Source organism: Anomaloglossus baeobatrachus, chromosome 4 (assembly GCF_048569485.1).
Source record: "Anomaloglossus baeobatrachus isolate aAnoBae1 chromosome 4, aAnoBae1.hap1, whole genome shotgun sequence".
In the NCBI taxonomy this organism is placed as follows: Eukaryota; Metazoa; Chordata; class Amphibia; order Anura; family Aromobatidae; genus Anomaloglossus; species Anomaloglossus baeobatrachus.
This window is the reverse complement of record NC_134356.1, coordinates 137,137,718-137,165,071: the sequence shown is the minus strand read 5'-3', so window position 1 is coordinate 137,165,071 and position 27,354 is coordinate 137,137,718. Positions and strand designations below refer to the sequence as shown.

Below are 27,354 nucleotides of genomic sequence, written 5' to 3'. Positions count from 1 at the left end.
CCCCAGGGCTAACACAATATGACTTACCTTCTGGGTGGTCATCTGTCTCCTCGTGAATGACATCCCCTTCTCGGTCCATCATAGCTCCTGAGTAGAGGTAGCCCACCCTTGGAGCCTCAACAGCTGGGCCCTTCAGGCTTTGTGTCAGTGCCCTCAAGGAAGATATCTCATCAGTTTTCCCTCACAGTCCAAGAGCAATTTATACTCCTGCACTTTCAGGCCAAATCCCCACGATTGTAGACCACCTGCCTATGGATGATCACAGACCTTATTCTCAGGTCCACCCTGCTCTCGAGCCCCTGGTGCGACACCGATGGACCCACTTTGTGTCAGATCAATAGTTTACAACCATGACCTGAATAAACCCCCAGGGTTGACACAATATGACTCCCCTTCTGGATGATCATCTGGCTCCTCATGAGTGACATCCCATTCTCGGTCCCTTATAGACCTGGAGTGGAGGTGAGAATACCAACCCTTAGAGCCTCAACAGCTGGGCCCTTTAGGCTATATGCCAGTGTCCCCAAGGGAGATATCGCATCAGTTTCCCCTCACAGTCCATGAGCATTTTATACTGTGGCATTTAGAGGCGAAATCCCCCACGATTGTTGACCACCTGCCTATGGATGATCACAGACCTGCACCCCTGGCAGATCTATGTCTATTGCTACAAGCTATTCCTACAAAACAGGATATCTCATTCCTGGCTACACAATTGCTGGCGGAATGCAGGCAATAATTAGTGCAATTCCACTCTGATCTATCCTCCCTCTCCAATAGAATGGATGTCCTGTCTCAATATCTAGATTCTTTAACTCTACTATTAAAACCTTGAAAAATACAGTGGCCCGTCACTCATCTCAGATTCACGATTTGAATGAAAACCTGGGTGATTTGGAAAATAGAAATAAAAGAAGCAACCTTCGTATTGGGGTACTTCCTGAATCGATCTCTGCCATTTGTCCTTACCTCTATCTTCAGGGACTTAATTGGTCGTCATCCCGGCACACACATTGAGTTAGACAGGGTGTGTAAGGCCCTACGGCCCCCTGATCCAACGAATTGCAACATTGACATAAAATCTACTGAATCAACTTTTTTGCTCTAAAATAATCCATTCTACAGGCTGCATGAAAAAGACAAAATCTAATATACAATGTCCACTTCATAAGGGTTATGTCGAACCTATCCCACTGCACCCTGATGCAGCAGTCAGCATTTAAAACTTTATTGGACCTTCTACATGAGAGATGGATACCCTTTCGCTGGGGGTTCTCTTTCTCATTAACAATCAGAAGAGGCCAGCATTCATTTATAATGTGTTCCATCCTTTGTGTCTAGCCTTGAAGTTTCAAATGTGTCTCTCCCTAACTGGTCGGCTGTGATATTGGGAGTCCCACCTTTAAGGTGACATTCAAGGCACTCTCCCACTCTCCCATCATTGTCGCAGCAGGAGGATCTCACCCCAAAGGGCCTACATCAAGGTGGCAGGAGAACCTTCGCCTCCAGAACTCACCATTCGAAAGATTCCACCTGAATCTCAAGACGGAAGATTGGATCATTTCTGAGACTCGGCCCAGGATCAAATTGATCTCAGGGCCGCCATCAGGGCATTACTACTGTGCCTGGTGTAGGGGGCCCGGTGAAGAGAGGGGGCCCGGCCAGGCCCGGCGTAAATACTTATCTTTAGCCTCAGGCAGGACGGGCCCCTTCTCTTCACCAGGCCTCAGTCACAGCAGCAGCAGAGGGGCCCCGCAGTGTCGCTTCATTACCAGACATGACTAATTTGCATGCAAAGGGGCGGAGCATGCAAATTAGCCATGTGCTGTAGTGGAGGCAGGGTCATTTCAGCAGAGCAGGGCGCCGGAACGTCATCGCTGTGCCGTGCAGCAGGAGGTGAGGTCATCACTCTGAGACCTCCTTACACTCCTGCAACAGCGGCTGAGGTGGCGAGGACGCGGCAGCCAGCGGGACAGGTAAGCGCTGTGAGCCGAAGATTTGCTGATCTCTGCCTGGGGCCCGCGCTGATCTCTGCCTGGGGGGGCGCTGATCTCTGCACGGGGCCCACTGATCTCTGTCGAGGGGGCATGCTGATCTCTTTGGGGCCCACTGATCTCTGCCCGGGGGGGGCGGTGCTGATCTCTGCCCGGGGTAATGGGGGGCGCTGATCTCTGCACGGGGCCCACTGATCTCTGCCCGGGGGGCGGTGCTGATCTCTGCCGAGGGGGCAGCGCTGATCTCTGTACGGGGCTCACTGATGTCTACCCGGGGCCACCCGCCGACCCCAGCCCCTTTCTTGCTTCAGCTAGATCAGGGGTGGGGAACCTCTGGCCTGTGCCATCCTGGCCTCTCTGCTGTGAGGCTCCTGGCCTTTCTGCTGTGAGCCTCCTGGCCTCTCTGCTGTGAGCCTCCTGGCCTCTCTACTGTGAGCCTCCTGCCTCTCTGCTGTGAGCCTCTTGGCCTCTGCTGTGAGCCTCCTGGCCTCTCTGCTGTGAGCCTCCCTCTGCTGTGAGCCTCCTGCCTCTCTGCTTTGAGCCTCCCTCGCCTGTGGTCTCCTGGCTTCTCTGCTGTGAGCCTCCTGGCCTTTCTGCTGTGAGCCTCCCTCCTCTCTGCTTTGAGCCTCCCTCACCTGTGGTCTCCTGGCCTCTCTGCTGTGAGCCTCCTGGCCTCTCTGCTGTGAGCCTCCTGGCCTCTCTGCTGTGAGCCTCCTGGCCTTTCTGCTGGGAGCCTCCTGGCCTTTCTACTGTGAGCCTCCCTCTGCTGTGAGTATCCTGGCCTCTTTGCTTTGAGCCTTCCTCTGCTGTGAGCCTTCTGCCTCTCTGCTTTGAGCCTTCCTCTGCTGTGAGCCTCTTGGTCTCTCTGCTGTGAGCCTCCTGTCTCCCGCTGCTGTGTGCCACCCTCCCAGAGCTGTGTGCCACCCTCCCTCCAGTGCTCTGTGGTCCCTCAGTTCTGTTCATGTCTCCAGTCCTTTTTGTGCCCCTCTATTGTTGTCCGAGCCCCAGCCCCTCCTGTGATGTGTATATGCCCCCAGTGCCTCTTGTGATGTACATACAGTGCCTTGGGAAAGTATTCGGCCCCCTTGAGTTTTTCAACCTTTTTCCACATTTCAGGCTTCAAACATAAAGATAAAAAAAATTACATTTTATGGTGAAGAATCAATAACAAGTGGACACAATTGTGAAGTTGACTGAAATTTATTGCTTATTTTAATTTTTTGTAAAACATAAATAACTGAAAATTAGGGCATGCAATATTATTCTTCCCCTTTACTTTCAGTGCAGCAAATTCACTCCAGAAGTTCATTGAGGATCTCTGAATGGTCCAATGTTGTCCTATATGACTGATGATGATAAATATAATCCACCTGTGTGTAATCAAGTCTCCGTATAAATGCACCTGCTCTGTGATAGTCTCAGTGTTCTGTATAAAGCACAGAGAGCATCATGAAGACCAAGGAACACAACAGGCAGGTCCGTGATACTGTTGTGGAGAAGTTTAAAGCCGGATTTGGTTACAAAAAGATTTCCACAACTATAAACATCCCAAGGAGCACTGTGCAAGTGATCGTATTGAAATGGAAGCAGTATCATACCACTGCAAATCCACCAAGACCCGTCCGCCCATCCAAACTTTCATCTCAAACAAGGAGAAGACTGATCAGAGATGCAGCCAAGAGGCCCATGATCACTCTGGATGAACTGCAGAGATGTACAGCTGAGGTGGGAGAGTCTTTCCATAGGACAACAATCAGTTGTACACTGCACAAATCTGGCTTTTATGGCAGAGTGGCAAGAAGAAAGCCATTTCTCAAAGATATCCATAAAAAGTGTTGTTTAAAGTTAGCCACAAGCCAACTGGGAGACAACAAACATGTGGAAGAAGGGGCTCTGGTCAGATGAAATAAAAATCGAACTATATCGGCACAATGCCAAACAATATGTAACAGCAACACAGCTCATCACCCTGAACACACCATCCCCACTATCAAACATGGTGGTGGCAGCATCATGGTTTGGGCCTGCTTTTCTTCTGCAGCGACAGGGAAGATGGTTAAAATTGATGGGAAGATGGATGGAGCCAAATACAGGACCATTCTTGAAGAAAACCTGTTGGAGTCTGTAAAAGACCTGAGACTGGGACGCAGATTTGTCTTTCAACAAGACAATGATCCCAAACATGAAGCAAAATCTACAATGGAATGGTTCACAAATAAACGTATCCAGGTGTTAGAATGGCCAAGTCACAGTCCAGACCTGAACCCAATCGAGAATCTGTGGAAAGAGCTGAAAACTGCTGTTCACAAACGCCTCCATCCAACCTCACTCAGCTCCAGCTGTTTACAAAGGAAGAATGGGCAAGAATTTCAGTCTCTCCATGTGCAAAACTGATAGACACATGCCCCAAGAGACTTGTGCTGTAATCGCAGCAAAAGGTGGTGCTACAAAGTATTAACTTAAAGGAGATGAATAATATTGCACGCCACAATTTTCAGTTATTTATTTTTTATAAAAAGTTTAAAATAAGCAATAAATTTCATTCACCTTCACAATTGTGTCCACTTGTTGTTGATTCTTCACCAGAACATTAACATTTATCTTTATGTTTGAAGCCTGAAATGTGGGAAAAGGTTGAAATATTCAAGGGGACCGAATATTTTTGCAATGCACATTATATACCAGAATGGGCCCAGGAGGGGGATGTATATAGCAGGAGGGGCCCAGGATGGGACATATATACCTAAACGGGGACATATATACAAAGAAAGGGACATATATTTCAGGAGGGGGACATTATATATACATATATATATTACACATGTTTTTCCAAGAGGGGCAGTGAGACTGGAGGAGGTTTGAGGGGTGGAGGCGGAGCAGTGGAGGAGCCTAGGCGGAGTCCCAAGGGGGCTCGAAAATGTTGCCAGTATGGGGACCTGAAATTCTTAGTGGCGGCCCTGATTGATCTTGACAGACCCATCTCTGCTCGACCCTCTCTTCGTATATCTGAGCCTCTAGACCCCAAGGAGATGACTATCTCCCCCCTTCTCCCTCTGCCCCCAAGTTGTTTATTATGTAGGTTTGTTATATAGGGGTTGGAGTTGGGGCAACTTTTTCCAATGTTACCCTTTTCAATGTTAAAATTCTAATAGAAGTCAGTAACAATAATACTGTATTATTGCTCCTTACTAGAGTTGAGCGCGGTTCGCGGTTCGAGGTTCTCCAGTTCTAGGCTCGAGTGATTTTGGGGGCTGTTCGAGATCGAACTAGAACTCGAGCTTTTTGCAAAAGCTCGATAGTTCTAGATACGTTCGAGAATGGTTCTAGCAGCAAAAAGCAGGGCTTTTTACAGCTACAGTGTGCAGGAGCCATCGCTGGCAGCTTGCCACAAGCTGGTAACCAAGATAAACATCGGGTATCCAACCAAAGCGCTTTGGTTAGTAACCCGATGTTTATCCTAGTTACGTGCAGGAAGCCCACACTTCCCCGCTCAGCTCGCTCCGCCCCCTCCTGCCCGCGGCATGTACACACACACACACACACACACACACACACTCTGCACACATGGTCCCGCTCGGCTTACCTGCGGTGATGAAGTCCCGCCATCCCGACCTCAGCGCTGTCACTGTCCTCCATGGCCGCCGCTTGTCACATCATCTCTCGCTTCCGACCCGAGACTGACTAGCGGTGACGTCACGGGCCTCTCGCGATACTTGGTGTGAAGGCGCCGGTCATTGAACTCAGTGACAGGGGCTGTCAGTGTGCTGGAGATCAGCGCAGGTAATGTACCTCGCTGACAGCAGCACTTGTCATGCCCTGCAGTGACCTGGGCTGACCTATTGATGTTAGCTCAGGTCACTGCATTGCTCTCCCAGCCAATGGGGAACATCCTGCTCTTCATTGACTGGGACAGTGTGGATCGTCATGGCAACCCCTTGGATTAAACCAGACCTGGATTTGTTTTTCATTCTAATAAATTGGTTAAAGAGGGAATGTTTTGGGGAGTGTTTTTTCAAATAAAAATGTGTTTGTCGTCTATTTTTTTTTTATTACTGACTGGGTTGGTGATGTCGGGTATCTGATAGACGCCTGACCTCACCAACCCCAGGGATTGATGCCAGGTGACATTACACATCTGGTATTAACCCCATATATTACCCCGTTTGCCACCGCACCAGGGCGCGGGATGAGCTGGGGCGAAGCACCAGGATTGGCGCATCTAATGGATCCACTTTTTCTCCACTTTTTCTCCACTTTTTCTCCACTTTTTCTCCACTTTTTCTCCACTTTTTCTCCATTTTTTTCTCCACTTATTCTCCATTTTTTTCTCCACTTTTTCTCCACTTTTTCTCCGTTCTTTTTCTATGGTCAGTCTACCCATTAGCTCTGCCATGCATACTGTAGCTCTACACCTACTGCACATGTTACTTTATGATTGACATCTCTTTCGTACCAGAGCTGTCTAAGCCTACTCTGACCCCATATTTGTCATTACTATATTGTCCTTGTACTGTATTATGACATTTGTATCATGTGTTTCATTTCTTGCTGTGTTGCAATTTTTTTGCTGCATCCCAATTGTACCTCTACATTGTTCGAGTTTATGTTATTGTTCTCTCACTCTTATGTGATACTGATTATTGTCATTTTTCATGATTACAAGCAGATAAGTCCAATCTGACGAAGGCTGAGGCCGAAACGTCATTTGTAACTTGTTTTGGACAAAAACATATATGCTTATGAAAATTTTTTTTTCTTAATACGGACCAATAAAGAGGGATTTTGCATTACTATCCCTTGTCACTTACTGACTTAGTCTGGGAGATTTAGAGTGCCGAGGTTACTCACTAATTTTATCTATTACCTCTGAGCACCTATATACCAGTGAGCAGAGCTTCCTCTACAGTAGTTCTCCTGATTAGGCATGCCCTTACCTCATGAGCAGGGCATTGCAGCTTTGGTAGCAACCATTACGACATGGACTCTGCCGCTGTGGACCCGGGGAGAGTGAGTGCAGATTCATTGCACCCACACTCCTCACATGAAGGGTCCGCACTCCTAGAAAATGGGAGATACATTCCCTGAGTGTCTCCCCCCCCATATTCTAGACGGTCCAGAGTCGTCGTGGGACCCCTTTATTTTTTTCTTACAATAAATTGGTGAAAGAGGAAATGTTTTGGGGACTGTTTTTTCAATTAAATTTCTTTTGTCGATTTTTTTTTTTTTTTGTTAGTACTGACAGTTTATGATGTTGGGTATCTAATAGACACCATGACATCACAAACTGCTGGGCTTGATCTCAGGTGACTTTACAGCTAGTATCAACCCGATTTATTACCCCGTTTGCCACTGCACCAGGGCACGGGATGAGCTGGGGTGAAGCGCCAGGATTAGCGCATCTAGTGGATGCGCCACGTCTGGGGTGCCTGCGGCCTGCTATTTTTAGGCTGTGAAGGCCCAATAACTATGGACCTTCCCACCCTGAGAATACCAGACCACAGCTGTCCGCTTTACCTTCGCTGGTGATCCAATTTGGGGGGGACCCTACTTTTATTGTGTAATTATTAATATTAAAATAATTATAAAATAGAGCCTGAGGGGACCTCCACATTGGATCCCCAACCACGGTAAAGCTGCCAGCTGTGGTTTTCAGGCTACAGCCGTCTGCTTTACCCTAGCTGGCTATCAAAAATGGGGGGACCCAACGTCATTTTTTTTTTTAACTACTTTTTAAATAGAAAAAATTAATGGGCTTCCCTGTATTTTGATTGCCAACCAAGGTAACGGTAGGCAGATGGGGGTGGCAACCCATAGCTGTCTGCTTTATCTGCTGAGAATCAAAAATACCGCGGAGCGCTACGTCATATTTTTAAAGATTTATTTTTACAGCACTGTGATGTCCAGCAATCAAAATACAGGGAAGCCCATTTTATTTTTAGTTATTTAAATAAATAATTAAAAAAAATATATATGGGCTCCCGCTGCATTTTTTGTATTGCTAGCTAAGGGTAATCCAAGCAGCTACTGGCTGCTAACCCCCACTGCTTGGTGTTACCTTCACTGGCAATGGAAAATCCAGGGAAGCATTTTTTATTTTTTTTGCCAAAAAACTACAAAAAAAAGGACGTGAGCTTCGCCATATTTTTGTATGCTAGCCAGGTATAGCAGGCAGGTGCTGGAAGAGTTGGATACAGCGCCAGAAGATGGCGCTTCTATGAAAGTGCCATTTTCTGAGGCGGCTGCAGACTGCAATTCGCAGCAGTGGGGCCCAGAAAGCTCAGGCCAACCTGTGCTGCGGATTCCAATCCCCAGCTGCCTAGTTGTACCTGGCTGGACACAAAAATGGGGCGAAGCCTACGTCATTTGTTTTCTAATTATTTCATGAAATTCATGAAATAATAAAAAAAGGGCTTCCCTTTATTTTTGGTTCCCAGCCGGGTACAAATAGGCAACTGGGGGTTGGGGGCAGCCGTACCTGCCTGCTGTACCTGGCTAGCATACAAAAATATGGCGAAGCCCACATAATTTTTTCAGGGGGCAAAAAACTTCTGCATACAGTCCTGGATGGAGTATGCTGAGCCTTGTAGTTCTGCAGCTGCTGTCTGTCTGTATGGAGAAGAGCAGACAGCAGCTGCAGAACTACAAGGCTCAGCATACTCCATCCAGGACTGTATGCAGAAGTTTTTTGCCCACCAAAAAAATGACGTGGGCTTCGCCATATTTTTGTATGCTAGCCAGGTACAGCAGGCAGCCACGGGCTGCCTCCAACCCCCAATTGCCTATTTGTACCCGGCTGGGAACCAAAAATATAGGGAAGCCCATTTTTTTTTAATTATTTCACTTATTTCATGAAATAATTAAAAAACAAATGACTTAGGCTTCGCCCCATTTTTGTGTCCAGCTGGGTACAACTAGGCAGCTGGGGATTGGAATCCGCAGCACAGGTTAGCCCGAGGTTTCTGGGCGCCTCTGCTGCGGATTTCAGTCCGCAGCCGTCCCAGAAAATGGCGCTCTCATAGAAGCGCCATCATCTGGCGCTGTATCCAACTCTTCCAACAGCCCTGGAGCCGGGTGGCTTGTTGGGTAATCATGAGTTAATACTGGCTTTGTTTTACTAGCCAGTATTAAGCCAGAGATTCTTAATGTCAGGCACGTTTGAACCGGCCATTAAGAATCTCCAATAAAGGGTTAAAAAAAAGACACCACACAGAGAAAAAATACTTTAATAGAAATAAATACACAGACACATTAGAGACTCCATGTTTATTACCCCCTGTCAGCCCTCCACGATCCTGCTCTTCTGTCTTCTTTCTTTCTAGTGTAGTAGTAGTGACGATTGTAGTGAGGATTAGGTGCACCAGCCCATCACTTGGGGCTGGGGAACCTCATCCTCAGTACAATCCTCACTAGTGTAGTAGTAGTGACGATTGTAGTGAGGATGAGGTTCACCAGCTCATCACTTGGGGCTGGGGAACCTCATCCTCAGTACAATCCTCACTACAATCGGGAAGCAGCGTGCAGCCTTCACTCCGTGAGTGATCAGTGCTGGCTGTCAGCGGTAACAGCGGTAACGCTGACAGACGCGTTACCATAGCAACGGTGCTCTCGGAGCCGCGGTTAGCGGTGACGTCACCGCTAACTGCGTTGCTATGGCAACGGTGATCTCCGTTAATGACCGGCTGTGTCAGCCGGTCCCTAACGGAACGGGGAGTCGACCGTGTGCTAGAGCATGTCGCCGGTACACGGCGATACACATATGTGCACCGTGTACCAGAGAGATGCACTCGCAGGTCCTACATGACGCGTCATAGTCATGTGACCAGTCTGTAGCCAATGAGATAATAGCCACGTGACTGGTCACATGGCTATTTTGACGTCACGATAGGTCCTGCATCTCTGCTGGCAGTGCCGTCACCGGGAGGATTCAGCGATCATCGGATGGAATAGCGGCAGGAGACAGAGTGCAGAAGGGATCGCGAGGACCGGTAAGTGTTATGGCAATGTTTATTAACTGTTTTTGTACATTTATAATGCATTTTTATGTGTTTGTGATTGCCTCCCATTATAGCCTATTGGCTCGAGTTCGCTTCGTCGAACGTTCGACGAGCCGAACTCGAACGGGACCTCCGTCGACGTCCCGTTCGAGTTCGGCTCGTCGGGACCGGTTCGCTCATCTCTACTCCTCACGCTCGGGAGTTACTCCCTTGCATGTTTGGCTTTTGTTCTCCCACAATGGGTCAGAAGTCCTTGTCAAGCCCCTCAGAACTAAGCAAACTCCTCAGTGTGTTGATTTAATCTTTTATGCAGAAGCTGTCATTCTGCTACTTTCTCTGATCTTCTGTCATTTATAATTTTCTCTCTTTTTCATCCTTTTGTGCATAGGGGTCTGATGTTGACACTCCAAGCAAGTGACTTTACTCTAGATTTAGATGCAAGATATGTTGTTCTCATATTACGGATAGATGGCCAAATATTTAGAATTGTAAATTTCTATGCCCCTAATTACGACCAAGCAAAGTACCCCCATAGTCTGAGGTACAGTAATCATATGACAATCTTAATGCCATATTAGATCCAGTCCTAGAGAACTCGAAGAAAAAATCCTACCTATCTTATACATCATTCATTACCCGTATTAAAAGTGCTCTTCAGCGTTGTGACTCTTAGGCTGCTTTCACACTACGTTTTTTTAACATGCGTCCTGAACGTTTTTTTAACGCAAAAACAGATCCAGTGCAAATGCGTTTTCATTTCAATGCATTTGCAATGAACTCGCGTCAACATGCGTTCACATGCGTTTGCGTACGTTATAGTGAGGATCCAGTGACTTGCAGTTTTTTAACATTTTTCAAAAACGCTACTTGTAGTGTTTTTGAGCTACGTCCAAATACTTAAAATTGCTGGATCCTGACTATACTGCATGCAAAAGCATGTGAATGGTGGCATGCTGATAGACAGGATCCTGCTTGCTCTACTGAGCATGCACAGAAACCAGCCTCGCCTGATCAGTCTCTCTCTCCCCCTCCCTCTCTCCCTCTCCCTCTCTGTCTCTCTCCCCCTCCCTCTCTCCCCCTCCCTCTCCCTCTCTTCTCTCTCCCGCACCTGAGAGCTGCAGACACTCGTAACCAAGGTAAATATCGGGTAACCAAGCAAAGCACTTCTCTTAGTTACCCGATTTTTACGTTGGTTACGTGTGCAGGGAGCAGGCAGCCCGGCTCCTAGCAGCTGCGCATGCTCGTAACCAAGGTAAATATCGAGTATCCAAGCAAGTTACCCGATGTTTACCTTAGTTACGAGGCTCCGCAGCTGTCAGATGCCAGCTCCCAGTCTATCACGTTCAGTTCCACTGACTCCCGATCACATGACTCTAATACCCACCCATAAACGTAAAGTGACAGGATGCTGCAAAATAACACATGCGTTTGCATGCGTTTTTTTGCTCTAAAAGCAGGATCCGCTTTTACAGCAAAAAAAGTTCATGACGCATGTTAAAAAAACGTAGTGTGAAAGCAGCCTTAGAGGATCCAACACCCTTCAGATAGGGATTACAGTTTTTACTCCACCACTCATGATCATTACACTCTTCCTTGGATTTCATTGAGCAGTATTGGTAATTTTCTCTGGGCAGACCATGCACTGATGTACTGCACCCTTAAGGTACCATCATTTACTAGCACTGAATTGTCAATGAGTCCCTATTGTTAGACCCAATCTGTGTGTCTGATATTCAATCTTTCAATTCTAATTTTATTTTGGAACATGCAGTTGATACCACAACCCTCATTTTCAAATTGGAAGCGGTTAAATGTATTCTGAGAGCAGTCTTCATTAAAAACAGCTCTAGAATAAAAAAAAAGCGCAGAGCTCAGGATCTTAAGCAGAGATGAACACACTTCCCGAGGATCTGATCAGTTCAAGACCGCCAAACTCGACTCAGTTCACCGAACAGATCACCAATCTGATCACTGATCCTAGCCAAACCCATTGAATTCTTAAGGATTAAAAAAGGCATTCACAACACCTTTAGGGGGGCCAAAAAGCTGCAAAAACAGCTCAAAGCGTTTGATAGCGGGGCCACACTGATGTGGCACAGCTATTAACTTCCTAGACTATTTACAGAAGAAATATTGTATGTGCAGTTCTCCCCAATTTTGATACCCAGCCATCATAAAGCCCCACAGCTAGGGACTAGTGTTCTCAGGCTGAGAAAATCCATGCTTATTGGCCTCACTTCAGCAAAAAAATAGCAGCCTGCAGCCGCCCAGAATTGCCACATCTATTAGATCTAACAAACCCGACACTTTAACCAGTTTTTCCTGATTGCCCTGGTGCGGTGGCAATCAGGGTAATAAGAGGGGTTAATTGCAGCTCACAGTAGCCACTAAGCCTTAGATTAATAATGGGAGGCATCTATGAGCCCCCCCATTACTAGTCTGTGAGTGAAAGTAAAAAAACGTAAACACCAAAAAAATGTTTTTATTACAAATAAAAGATAAAAAAGAGCACTCTCCTTCCCCACTTTATTAACCCCCAAAACTCCCCTGCAGGTCTGATTAAATCCACACGAGGTCCCAAGCTCTGCTACATTACTGAAAGCACAGCTTGCGATTATGAAACATGTCCACATGCTGTGAGCTTCAGGCAGAGACTGAGCTGCAGTCATGAGTAATGACATCACTCAGGTTATTTGCGGTCACAGCTGGACCACAATTAACTTGACCTGAGGAGACCTTAATGAACTCTGACTGAGTTCCCAGACCTGCATCTCCGCAGAAAACTGTGTGTGGGGGGGGAGTTACCAAGAGATGTAGATTTGGTGCTGAAATGTTTGGATAGATGCCTCCCTTTACTAATCTAGGGCCTAGTAGCCACTGTGAGGTGCGATTAACCCCTTATTACCCTGATTGTCACTGCACCAGGTCAATCGGGAAGAGATGGGTAAAGTGTCGGGATTATCACATCTAATGGATGCAGCAATTCTGGGTGGCTGCAAGCCGCTATGGTTGTGGGGAGGCCAATAAGCATGGGTATCCCCAGCCTGAAAATATCAGCCATCAATTGTCATGCTTTATCATGGATGTGTATCAAAATTAAGGGGGAACCACATGCCACTTTTTAAAAATGTATTTAAATACACAGCCAACATAAGCACATGGCTGAGGTCTACAGCCTGTAGCCGTATGCTTTATCTGTGCTGGTACTAACAAGTGGCGGGGCCTACGCTAATTGTTTTATTTATTTATTTATTTGTTTATTCATGAAAGACCAGCATACAGCGTCTGTGATTCCAACCAATCACGGATGCTAGTAAAGCCTATATGGAAAACTCCACACATAGATATATTTAAAAGAAGATTTTTGTTTAAATATACAGGATTTTAAAAACACTTCAAAAAGGAAAAGGACAAAAGATCACCTTGGTCCAAGCGGTAACAAAGTAACAAATTCACAAGACTCCAGAGTCAAAATTAAATATGATTTAGTACATATAGATAGCAACCGAGTTGCCGTAAAATACTAGTAAATAAGTATAATAAATATAAATAAAGTGCAAAGTTTTTATTGAACCTCAAGGTGGCTAAAAAGCACCAAAAAGGTAAGTATGAATAGAAATATAAAGTGTAATGCAAATGTATAACAGCTAGATGGCAGTAGACAGCAATGCATACACAAACATCCAGGTGGCAGAGAAGAGCAAGACCACACAAATCTAACTATAAAGGTAAAAGATCTTTGATAACCACTAGGTGGCAGTAAAGCTCTGTAGAGAAGGTACTATTAAAGATATGAGGTTAATATAATGAATAAAGTACAATGCTTATGTGACGTCCTGGACCCCCAGTGGTCACAGTACACTAACATCACACACACACCCCCTCCCCTGGGTAGGTGACACCAGTCAATCAAAATCCTTGTTGCCACCCTCCAGGCTTGATGTCCACACCAGGTGGGGTGGAGCCAGGCGGTTGACCCCACCCACCGAGGAGTTCACAGGCCTGGAGGAGGGAAAAGTCAGTTAGTTGGTGGTAGACAGAGAAAGTGAGAGGAGTGAAAACTGTTGGTGTCTGGGTTGGAGCCCAGGCACGTTCAGCAAGGTCGGCAGATGGTGGTGGCCATCTGCAGGAGTTGGTGGAGGTCAGCGGAACCGTAGGACCGGGGTTGGGCGGTGGCCCGCCGGTACCAAACCGAGGAGCAGATTGAAGCCAAGCACCAAGGCAGGGTACTCAGACCCCGACTAGGCTAGGAGCCGCCGAAAAGGTCAAATTATCTGATTGCGGTCTGGACCTCAGGGGTTCATTCCCACCTAAGTCCCGTCAGAAGGCAAAAGCCCAACCCGTCCTGATAAGTGCCCCTGCCAAAGGCCAGAGATCCAAAGGCCAGCACCTGCGGGCAAACGGGCTCCCTCGACACGTACACGCCAGGGAGCGGACTACCCGTGGGAAGCCATAGGAGTCAAATACACTTACACAGGTGCAGGAAAACAACAGCCACCATCAACCCGTCCGGGAAGAGTGAGAACACCGCAGCCGGCTGTGGGGCCCGTCCATCCAGCCATTTGGTTTACCAGAGACTCTGTCCTTCTGTGTCTGAGTGAGTACAACAGTGCCATCCAGCACCGCGCTACACCGCAATGTTGCAACCGCGCCAACGCTGCCTCCCCGCCTCGGCACCTGCACCTATACCTTTTCCCTACCTCCCCAACCGAGGCCCCGGGACCAACAGCCCCTACCCACGGAGGGGTCAACACCTCAGCTGCTCTCCGCCATCGCTCCCGGGATCCCCCGTCACCAGCAGAGGTGGTGCCCACCATCACCACAACCCGTGAATGGCGTCACGACCGACATCCCCCCAAATGCCCACCAAAAACCTCCCCCTTTTCACTCGGGGGTGAGGAGGTGCTGCTCGAGCCCCGGGTCCAGCCCGGTGCTCGAGCCACCGAGGAGCAGAAGCACCGGACCCGAGCGCCAGCGATCCCAGAAGAGCGGCGTTCCCACCCCTCCGCCCGCGACACTTATAATTATAAATATAGAGTGCATACTCTCACACAACCACGTGGTAACATAAGAACCGTACTAAAGAGTCCAAGTCAGGAAAGACAGAGGTTTTTATACAGTATGTCTCATTCTAAACAGCGTATAAAGGAAAAAAAAACCTTAACTGCACAAAGACAATAGAGTAAGGAAAATAAAGATAAGGAGTAAAGAAAGTGTGTGAATAATTACCGCAAGGACCGCCCCTTTACGCGCGTTTCGCCGTCGCTTCCTCAGAAGGACACCCCTTCTGAGGAAGCGACGGCGAAACGCACGTCAAGGGCCCATGCCATCACGTTGCCTCCACCATGTTTTACAGAGGATGTGGTGTGCCTTGGATCATGTGCCGTTCCCTTTCTTCTCCAAACTTTTTTCTTCCCATCATTCTGGTACAGGTTGATCTTGGTCTCATCTGTCCATAGAATACTTTTCCAGAACTGAGCTGGCTTCATGAGGTGTTTTTCAGCAAATTTAACTCTGGCCTGTCTATTTTTGGAATTGATGAATGGTTTGCATCTAGATGTGAACCCTTTGTATTTACTTTCATGGAGTCTTCTCTTTACTGTTGACTTAGAGACAGATACACCTACTTCACTGAGAGTGTTCTGGACTTCAGTTGATGTTGTGAACGGGTTCTTCTTCACCAAAGAAAGTATGCGGCGATCATCCACCACTGTTGTCATCTGTGGACGCCCAGGCCTTTTTGAGTTCCCAAGCTCACCAGTCAATTCCTTTTTTCTCAGAATGTACCCGACTGTTGATTTTGCTACTCCAAGCATGTCTGCTATCTCTCTGATGGATTTTTTCTTTTTTTTCAGCCTCAGGATGTTCTGCTTCACCTCAATTGAGAGTTCCTTAGACCGCATGTTGTCTGGTCACAGCAACAGCTTCCAAATGCAAAACCACACACCTGTAATCAACCCCAGACCTTTTAACTACTTCATTGATTACAGGTTAACGAGGGAGACGCCTTCAGAGTTAATTTCAGCCCTTAGAGTCCCTTGTCCAATTACTTTTGGTCCCTTGAAAAAGAGGAGGCTATGCATTACAGAGCTATGATTCCTAAACCCTTTCTCCGATTTGGATGTGAAAACTCTCATATTGCAGCTGGGAGTGTGCACTTTCAGCCCATATTATATATATAATTGTATTTCTGAACATGTTTTTGTAAACAGCTAAAATAACAAAACTTGTGTCACTGTCCAAATATTTCTGGCCCATTTACATGTGTTGGGTGGTCATCTGGGGTAGACAATACCCAGGAATAGATTCTCCAGACACACTACTGGCAAGGCTGGTATAGAGAGATCCTGAACTACTGTCAGTCCTGTTTGATATGCCAGCTAACCTCCCCAGTAGACAATTTCCACAGTCCCCTACTTCCCATCTACTTTCCCATCATGGAGGTCCTGTTCAAGCAGATCACAATTAATTAAATGGGTCCCTTGGTAGAGTTTGGTAGAGGACATTAGTGTATCTTAGTCTTCCTTGATTATGCCTCCCAGTAGCCGGAAGTGGTGCCACTAAAAAACTCCTCCACTAAGTGTATTGCTTGAGAACTGGTCCATAAAGTCTCATGTTCGGGCCTGCTGACAAAGATGCTAATAGACTAGGGGACACCGTTTATGTCAAACGTCAGGAGGGAGTTGTGCAAAGTACTGCAGATTGCACAACTCAGCACCTCCATGTGCTGTCCATAGACAGATGGCTTAGTGGAAAGGTTTAATAAAATCCTGAAGGTGAGGTTGCAGAAGGTGGTAGAGAAGGACAGCCGAAACTGGGACTGTCTTCTTCCATATCTGTTGTTCTCCATCAGGAAAGTCCCATAAGCATCTACAGGTTTTTCCCCATATGAATTGTTATACTGTCAATATCCTCGTAGACTCCTGGATGTCCTGGGAAGATGAGAGCATATCCTTCAGGAGTGCGTTAGAGCATGTGGCCAAAATGTCAAAGTGATACCCATCATGAAGGAGCACCACCTCAAGGCAGAAGAGGCACAGATAAGGGTCTATAATAGGTCGGCCAGAGTGGGGCAGTTCAACACAAGGGATTAAGTATTTTTGCTGGTATCCATGGAGGAGTGCAATTTCGTAGCCAAGTGGCAGGGCCTTTATGAAGTGGTGGAGAAGATTGGTGAAGTTAATTTTAAAATTCAACCAAGGGAGAAGAAAGCCTTACCAGATCTACTATGTTAACCTGATCAAGCCCTGACAGGAGAGAGAACCCATGGAAACTCCCTGTTTGATGGTGAAGTCGGAAGCCAGCATAGAAGACATAAAGGTGGCAGGTACCTTGTCCCATTCTCAGAAGTAGCTGTGTGGAGAGTTGTTACAGCAGAACAAAAATTTGTTCTGAGACTTACTAGGTCATACGCTAGTCACAGAGCATAAGGTACTCACGGAGCCACATGTTCGTGTCAACCTGAAGCCAGATCAGATTCCAGAAGACCAGCGAGAGGTGATCTCAAAGGAGGTGCAATGGATGCTGAACCTGGAGGTCATCTAAGAGTCAAAGAGTGGCTGGTCCAGTCCCTTAGTGTTGGTGCCAAAACCAATGGGAGTGAGGCTTCTGTAACGGCTATAGGAAGCTCAATGAAGTTCCTAAGTCTAATGAGTATTTGACACCCAGAGTAGATGAGCTTATCAAAAGACCAGGACCAAAGAAGTACAGTGGGTACGGAAAGTATTCAGACCCCTTTAAATTTTTCACTCTTTGTTTCATTGCAGCCATTTGGTAAATTGAAAAAAATTCATTTTTTTCTCATTAATGTACACTCTGCTCCCCATCTTGACAAAAAAAACCCCAGAAATGTAGAAATTTTTGCAAATGTTTTAAACAAGAAAAACATAAATATCACATGGTCATTAGTATTCAGACCCTTTGCTCAAACACTAATATTTAAGTCACATGCTATCCATATCCTTGTGATCCTCCTTAAGCTGGTTCTACTCCTTCATGGAGTCCAGTTGTGTTTAATTAAACTGAGAAGGCTTGATTTGGAAAGGCACACACCTGTCTATATAAGACTTCACAGCTCACAGTGCATGTCAGACAAAATGAGAATCATTAGGTCAAAGGAACTGCCCAAGGAGCTCAGAGACCAAATTGTGGCAATGCACAGATCTGGCCAAGGTTACAAAAGAATTTCTGCAGTACTCAAGGTTCTTAAGAGCACAGTGGCCTCCATAATCCTTAAATGGAAGATGTTTGGGACCACCAGAACTCTTCCTAGACCTGGCCGTCTAACCAAACTGAGCAATTGTGGGAGAAGAGCCTTGGTGAGAGAGGTAAAGAAGAACCCCAAGATCACTCTGACTGAGCTCCAGAGATGCAGTAGGGAGATGGGAGAAAGTTCCACAAAGTCAACTATCACTGCAGCCTCCACCAGTTGGGCCTTTATGGCAGAGTGGCCTGACGGAAGCCTCTCCTCAGTGAAAGATATATGAAAGCCTGCATAGTGTTTGCAAAAAAACACATGAAGGACTCCCAGACTATGAGAAATAAGATTCTGTGGTCTGAAGAGACAAAGATAGAACTTTTTGGTGATAATTCTAAGCGGAATGTGTGAAGAACACCAGGCACTTCTCATCACCTGACCAATACAATACCAACAGTGAAACATGTTGATGGCAGCATCATGCTATGGGGGTGTTTTTCAGCTGCAGGAACAGGACAACTGGTTGCAATTGAAGGAAAGATGAATGTGGCCAAGTACAGAGATATCCTGGAAGAAAATCTCTTCCAGAGTGCTTTGGACCTCAGACTTGGCCGAAGGTTCAACTTCCAACAAGACAAAGACCCTAAGCACACAGCTAAAATAACAAAGCAGTGTCTTCAGAACAACTCTGTGACCATTCTTGACTGGCCCAGCCATAGACCTGACCTAAACCCAATTGAGCATCTCTGGAGAGACCTGAAAATGGCTGTCCACCAACGTTCACCATCCAATTTGACGGAACTGAAGAGGATCTCCAAGGAAGAATGGCAGAAGATCCCCAAATTCTGGTGTTAAAAACTTGTTGCATCATTCCCAAGAAGACTCATGGCTGTACTAGCTCAAAATAGTGCTTCAACTCAATACTGTGCAAATGGTCAGAATACTTATGACCATGTGATATTTCAGTTTTTCCCAAAAAAATCTACATTTATTTTTTTCTGTCAAGATGGGGTGCAGAGTGTACATTAATGAGAAAACAATGAACTTTTTTGAATTTACCAAATGGCTGCAATGAAACAAAGAGGGAAAAAATTAAAGTGGTCTGAATACTTTCCGTACCCACTGTACATAACTACCCTTGATCTGACAAAGGGTTATTGGCAGATTCCCGCTGTCCAAGAAAGAAAAGGAGAAGACAGCCTTTTCAATGCCAGACAGATGTTTTCAGTATGTCAGGATGCTTTTCTGGTTGCAAGGGTCTCCATTCACTTTGCAAAAAGCCATGGATCAGGTCCTGGCCCTGCACAAGAAGTATTCACTGGCCTACTTAGAGTACATCATCAACTTCAGACAAGACTGGGGAATACAGTTGAACAAAGTCCAAGCGATACTGGATGCTTTAAGGAAGGCAAGCGTCACCATCAACCCAAAACGAATATGTCATGGGGATGGAGGAAACAAAATATTTTGGGTATGTTGTATGCAGTGGTGTGATAGAACCTCAAATAAGTAAAATAGAGGCGATACAGACCTGGCCACAACCCCTGTCAAAGAAACAGGTGAAAGCCTTTCTAGGCATACTGTGTCATTACCAAAGGTTTTTCCCCAATTTTACCTTGAAAGCCATCCTTTTGATAGACTTCCTGAAGGGTACCAAATCTGCCATGGCTAAGTGGAATATTGGATATTGTTTGATGAAAGTCACCTGCCAAAACAACAACTAAACCTCCCATGATAGAATTGTTTCCACGCAAGTCTTGCAGCAGTCTTTCTACTGCTTCCAGAGTCCTCTTGTGTGACATGGTGCATTCATCCCAAATGATGGCACTGCACTTTTGAAGTAGATTGGCCTGTTCTGATTCCAAGGCAATGTTACACATTGGGCTGTCATTGTGAGTCAGATTAAGTGGCAACTTCAATATCGAATGTGCTCTCCTACCACCACTTAAAAAATGTAGCTGCAATTCCAGAAGATGCCACTGTTACTGTTTCAGTGGTCCTTGAGGAAGCAGCTCTTGTTCTCTTGTCTGTATGCCTTGCTTCTCTCTTCTGAGATGCTTCAGTGGCCCTTGATGAAGCAGCTCTTGTTATTTTGTCTGAAAGTCTTGCTTCTCTCTGCTGAGAGGTTTCAGAGGCCCTTGAGGAATCAGCTCATGTTCTCATGTCTGTCAGCCTTGTTTCCCTTTCTTCAGATTGGTGATTGAGCTGTAATACGACTTTTCTCTTAGGGGTACTTTGCATGTTGCGACATCGCTACTGCGATCTCGTCGGGGTCAAATCGAAAGTGACGCACATCCGGCGCCGGTAATGACGTCGCAACGTGTAAAGCCTAGAAGCACCGATAAATGATCGCAAAAGCGTCGAAAATCAGTGATCTGTGTAGTGTCGGTCATTTCCATAATTACGCTGCAGCGACAGGTACGATGTTGTTCCTCATTCCTGCAGCAGCACACATCGCTGTGTATGAAGCCGCAGGAGCGAGGTACATCTCCTTACCTGCGTCCCGCCTGCAATGAGAAAGGAAGAAGGGGGGCAGGATGTTTACGTCATGCTCATCTCCACCCCTCCGCTTCTATTGGCCGCCTGCCGTGTGACATCGCTGTGATGCCGCACGACCCGCCCCCTTAGGAAGGAGGCGGGTCGCCGGCCAGAGCGACGTCACAGGGCAGCTAAGTGCATGTGAAGCTGCCATAGCGATAATGTTCGCTACGGCAGCTATCACAAGATATCGCATCTGCAACGGGGGCGGGGACTATCGCGCTCGGCATCGCTACAATCGGCTAGCGATGTCGCAGCATGCAACGTATCCCTTAGCGTCTGATGACAATCATCCAGTCAAATTTCTTTTTCTTATGAGATATTATTGTCTGTAATTGAGAGTATCTAAAACCCCACACAATTAATATACAGGTAAGTTCATGTGACTTACATCAGCCTCTATAACAATGTTGACTAAGCGTTACCATCAAAATCATATTAACTCACACATAAACTGTAATACTAAGAATGTTCTTTTTTGCCTATAGTAACAATCAGAGCTCCTATTAATAACCTGTAGCGAAATAGAAGGAGAGCTGTAATTGGTTGCTATAGCCAACCTGATAAATATCCAGGCTGTCAAAAGAAAGAAGGTTTATATTACTTCACACATCCAAACAGCTCAAACAGTAAGTAGGTGTGTTTTTTGAGGTGAAAATAACTGTAAAGCGCAGGGTGAAAATTTCGCCTCAAAACATAGTTTATGACATTCCTTGAGTCAAATGATGTGGATGAGTAAAATTTTATGTGTGTAAATAAAACTTTGAGGACTCCTTTAACGGGACACACATATAAACCTGCACTCAGCCTTTTTTATATATATATATATATATATATATATATATATATATATATATATATATATATATATATATATATATATATATATATATATATATATATATATATGTATATATATATATATATATATATATATATATATATATATATACACTAGAAGGTGGCCTGATTCTAACGTATCAGGTAGTCTAGAATGTGTATGTAGGTTAGCAGATTGAATAATAAAGGTAATGAATGGGCTGGATGGGTTAGGTTTAATTTAGTATTCTTATAATTGTTTATTGGTTTTAAAATGACAAACAACAGAAGGAACAGTTTTAATAGATGAGTCTAATGTTTAATGATGTCCATGGCTTGTAATGAAAGAAGGCCATGAGCAGTGTAAAGTTAAGTAAAAATATGCTGATGCTGTGATGTGGCCCACTGCTGGAATGTGCCCCATAATGGTGCAGCCACCATCCTGACATGTGCCCCCATCCTGCGGGGTAATGTGTGCGGGGGGCGGAGTGTGGAGTGGGTGGACCCGAGTAGGGCCATGGCGCTGAGGACATCAGTGCCGGGGACTGCATGGCTGGGGACAGGTAACTATCCAGGTGTGTGTGTGTCTGTGTGTGTATTCGGGCGCTTTCACACTTGCGTTCAGCGCAATCCGCCGCTACGGAGAATAGCGCAGTCCGTTAACGCACTGCGCTATTCTCCATAAACTTGTATTGACGACGCACTGTAACGCAAGTGTCTGCGTTGCATCCGCTGGACGACGCTGCGTCGTTAATTTGACACAGCGTCGGGCGGAGGGAACGCTGCATGTAGCGTTTTCTGGATCATTAAAATATCGCACCTTGACGGATTCCGTTAGAATCCGCCAAGGTGTCTAATGATTGTCTATGGGGGCGGATTCCGCCGCAATGCACTAAGCGGCATGTCCAGCAGAACGATCTAAATCGTTTAAAATCACTCCTGGTCTCTCTCCCAACCCTCTCACCCCCTTCTCTCCTCCCCTCTCTCTTCCCCTCTCTTTCCCCCCCCTCCCTCTTTCCTCCCACTCTCTCCCCCTCCCTCTCTTCTCCTCTCATACTCCCCAATCACCGACGCTGCGCTGCACAGCTTTCACACTGCTCTGGCGGCTTCTCCTGCTTTTGAAAATGCCGGCCGCTCATTATTCAATCTCATATTCCCTGCTTCTCCCGCCTACTGGCGCCTATGATTGGTTGCAGTCAGACACGCCCCCACGCTGAGTGACAGCTGTCTCACGGCAACCAATCACAGCCGCAGGTGGGCGGGTCTATATCGTGCGGCACAATAAATAAATAAATAATAACAAAAAAAAACTGTGGTCCCCCCAATTTTGATACCAGCCAAGATAAAGCCACATGGCTGAAGGCTGGTATTGTCAGGATGGGGAGCGCCACGTTATGGGGAGCCCACTAGTCTAACAATAAATACCAGCAGCCGCCCGGAATTGCTGCATCCATTACAGTAGAGGCAACAGTCCTGAGACTCTACTTGGCTGATCCCGAATTGCTCTGGTGCTCCGGCCTCGTACTCCGCCTCCACCCGCGTGGGGGCCGAGCCCAGCCGCACACCCTCTGTGCCGGCTACAACCGGCACCACTGGCAATGAAGGGCTCTGCTGTGTCGTGGCTCGCTCTGCTGCCCTGCAGGTGCATCCCGGCTGCACCTCAGCCGGGACTGGCAACTGGGGAGCGGTCGGCATCTCAGCCTCTGCCGACTTCCTGTCGGGCGCCGCCTTTGCTGCAGCCGGGCGGACTGCCGGGGCCATCATCGGGGGTTGCAGTCTGGCTCGGGACTGGAGAAGATGTCTTCCGGGCTTTAGTCTGGCGTGGAGCTGGTACAGGTGCCGGGGCTGTGCCGTGCTCATGGCCTGAGGATTCCGCTGGCGGGTTCTCACGGGCAGATGGAACGGGTACCACTGCCGTGACTTGTGGCAGCGGACCGAGTAGGGTGTCGGCCACAGGTACGGGCAGCGAGGGAGGTGGCATGGCGGACGGGGGAAGACCGGGCCCCTCGGCCTGATGGGCTGGTCCCGGTGGGACATAGGGGCGTGGGTCGCTTACCCGCTCCTCCGAGGTCGCCTCCACTTCACGGGCCCGAACGGCTGCAGCCAGCTCCGCCATCTCGGCCGTCCATCGCTTCAACAAGAAGCTAGCCTGAGCCTGGATCTTGCGGCACATGCATTCGGTCTGGGGTTCCACCCAGTCAGCTGTTCCGGGCATGGGTTCTTCCGCTGCTGGTTTCCCAGACTGGTCTGCCATGTTTCGCTGTCGGTGTCCAGGAACAAAAGGGTAGCAGAGTCCTGGCGTCTCTGCCCTTTATCTGCTCGGGTCACATGCTGCAGACTCTTCGCCCGCCCCCCTTGGTCTTTTGCAAGCACTCCCTCGTGCTGCAGGTTAGTTTCGTTTTCGGCCTCAGGGTGTTGTTTCCTTCCGGCCGTGTTCCCAGGGGGTGGGGCCTCAACTTCGCATCCTTTCTCGGGGGAGAAGATGCTGGGCTGTAGTTTTTCGCACCTAAAAATGGCGGCAAAAAAATGGCGACTTCTGAAAACTTTTCAACGGATCACCGCTGACTGTCCAATTCAAGGCGCACTTCGACCATGTAGGTGGATGGGTTTGAATCCTGTTCGTGACGCCAAGTTTCAAGGTGTGATTCCCCCATGCCCGCTGCAGCTGGGCTGCTCGGATCCGGACCTGCTGTGTGGCTCGAGGGATCCTCCGGACCGGGGGTCACGCAGACACGCCGAATGAAAAAGGGGACATAGTTGTACTGCCTTGACTGTATTCGGTTCGTGACGCCACCCACGGTGTGTGGTGAAGTGGGACACCACCACTGCTGTTGTGGGATACTGGGGGAGATGTAATCGCAGCTGGATGTTAACCCCTCCGTGGGTAGGGATTGTTGCCCGGGGCCCAGTGCCTCTGTGCAGGGTATGGCGATGGCAGGGGCTTGCGTGCCCGGACGTACCAGGGGATCTTTGGTTACACACAAGTAAATGAATCACAGGAGTCTTTTGGTAAACCAAGGTGCTGGTGGCTGGCCGCTGCGGCCGGTTGTACTCTGGCCCCCCCACCCGGGCTGGTGGTCGCCGTCTTTTCCTCTGCACTAGTTGTGGTTGTGTGTTTGGACTTCGAGGTATGGAACACGGGAGTCCGCTCCCAGCTTTCTGTGTGCCTGAGGAGCCGCGCCTGCTGACGCTGACCCGTGGGATCTATAGGCCCTGGCAGTTGCCCTATCCCTCTCTGTGGGTGGTTGTCTGTTTTTGGGACTTTGGTTGGGACAGGACCTGTAATCCTGCCCTCAATCGGTTGATTAGCTAGGCCGTTGGTTCTGGTCCTGGCTTCAGGGTCCGAGTACCCCCCTCTGTACACGGTTTCCGGTAGAGTCTCAGGTGTCAGTAACAGCGGGCCCCAACCCTGTCCCGGTCCTCCTCGGATCTGCCGAGCCATCTTCCCATCTCTTGCTGACGGAGACCACCGTCTGCCACCTAGCCAAGGTACCAGGGCTCCGACCCTGGCACCATTCAACTTGAACTTCTCCTCTGCTGGAGCTACACCTAGCTCCAGCCTCCACTCCTCTCAACTTGAACTACAACTTCATCTGTTTGTTTTCCCACCGCGGGCTGTCTAGACCCCTAGGTGGGCATTTCCTAACTGCCTGGTCCCACCCACTGGTCTGCCTGCCTTGCCCTGAGGGGGGTGACTAGGGTTTCCGGTCGGCTGTATGTGACCTGGGTGAGGGAAGGTGTTATGCGGGGGCCTATTGTGTGACTACCTGGTTTTGCCAGGGCATCACAGAAGCAAGCTATTGAATGTTACAAGAAAGGTATTCAAGAGCTGGAGAAAGGAATTGCAGTACAAATTAGTGGACAAAGGGAGCAGTATGACAGAGCAGTATGACAGAGCATGACATCTACAAGCAAAATTGAATACAAATTTTTTAATGGCAAAGAATAGTTATTGGCAATGCTGCAAGCAGACCTGCAAGGTCAGAGCAAGCAAATGGAAGTGTGTAGTGACATTACTAACCTACCTTGCCACAATGGACATCTCAAGCTAGAAAAAGGAGCAGTTCCTAAAAGAAAGACACTTTTCTGTTACCTGCAACTCTCTCCCACGGGCTAAGGTCACTCCCAAAGCTATGTCCCCTGGTATTTCCAATGCACCTAGGATACCCAATTGTAACACTTTGTCATCTCCTTTTAATAGGCAAACTGGTTCAAATCCTTCAGCTCCAAGGGGAGCTGGCGTAAAACACACCAGACCGAATAATAAACCAACAACACTCACTACAGGTGTCAGAAAAAGAGATATGAAAATTTTAAAAAATGTGGATAGCAATCTTGCAAACCTAATTTTGAATAAAGTTGTAGATAATGGGCCGTCTGTCGAGTTTCCTGACGTTGCGGGACAAGACCTCGCCAAGCAAGCCTTGCAAGAAATTGTTAAACTGCCCTTATTTGCCCAGAATTATTCGCTGGGCTTAGAGCACCTGCTCATTGGTTACTACTCTTTGGTTCCCCATGAAATGGAAAAACTATGTTGGCAAAGTCGGTAGTGGCTGAATCAAATGCAACCTTCTTTAATATAAAGGTGGCTAGTCTCACCTCTAAATAAGTAAGAGAAGGTGAAAAATCATGAACAGCATGAACTGTTTTCTGTGGCTAGAGAGCTCCAGCCATCTATTATATTTATAGATTAGGTAGGTAGCCTTTTAAGTGAGAGGCGAGAAGGAGAACATGATGCAAGCAGGCGATTAAAAAAACTGAAGTTTTAATAGAGTTTGATGGTCTGGAGGCGACGACAGAATTCTTGTTATGGGGGCTACTAACAGACCTCAGGAGTTGGATTAGGCAGTTCTCAGGAGATTTACTAAAAGAGTTTACATATTCTTACCAAATGAAGAGACAAGATTGTTGCTTTTGCAAGATCCCTGACACGACCCTAATGTACTTCCTATAAGAGCCAACAGAGCGGCGGCTCTTAAAGGAACAGTACATTTTTGCTGATCAGAGCAATGCAACTCTGATCAACAGAAATGCACAAGCAATCAGACAGTGGATTCATAAAATCCACTAGGGGGACTATTAAAATAAATAAAAAATATATAAAAAAAGTTTTTAAAAATATGTCAAAATAAAAAAAAACCTAAAAGTTCAAATCCCCCCCATTCGTCCCATTGAAAATAAAACAGTTAAAAAATGAAAAATATACACATATTTGGTATCACTGCATTCAAAAATGCTTAATCTATCAAAATTAATCTGATCGGTTCACGACGTGGCAAAAAAAAAAAAAATCTTCCTAACACCAAAATTATGGGTTTTTTTGCCGCAATTTTTGAAATGCAATAACAGGCGATAAAAACATAACATCCACACAAAAATATAATAATTAAAAACTTCAGCTCAAGGTGCAAAAAATAAGACATCACTAAGCCCCAAATCCAGAAAATGAGAACACTACGGTACTCAGAAAATTGCACCAAAAAGCACTACTCTTTATGTGGATAAACTTCTGAATTTTTTAACCCCTTAGATAAAAGTAAAAGTATACATGTTGTGTATCTACAAATTCATACCGACCTGAGGCATCATACCAATACATCAGTTGTGCCACATAGCGAACACAATGAATAGAATACCCCCAAAACAATCATGCAATTGCACTTTTTTTGCAATTTCACCTCACTTGGATTTTTATTTCCTATTTTCCAGTACACTATATGGTAAAACTAACAGATTTTTTTCAAAAGCACATCTCTTCCTGCAAAATCAAGCCTTCATATGGCAATATTGACAAAAAAGTGAAAAAGTTACG

The 27,354-nt window shown here is 46.8% G+C and overlaps 1 pseudogene; it reads left to right on the top strand.

Moving 5' to 3' along the window:
* The window catches only part of LOC142302336 (spastin-like), a 113,946-nt pseudogene extending 87,475 nt beyond the window's left edge, over positions 1–26,471 (top strand).
* Positions 26,472–27,354: the final 883 nt, after the last annotated feature.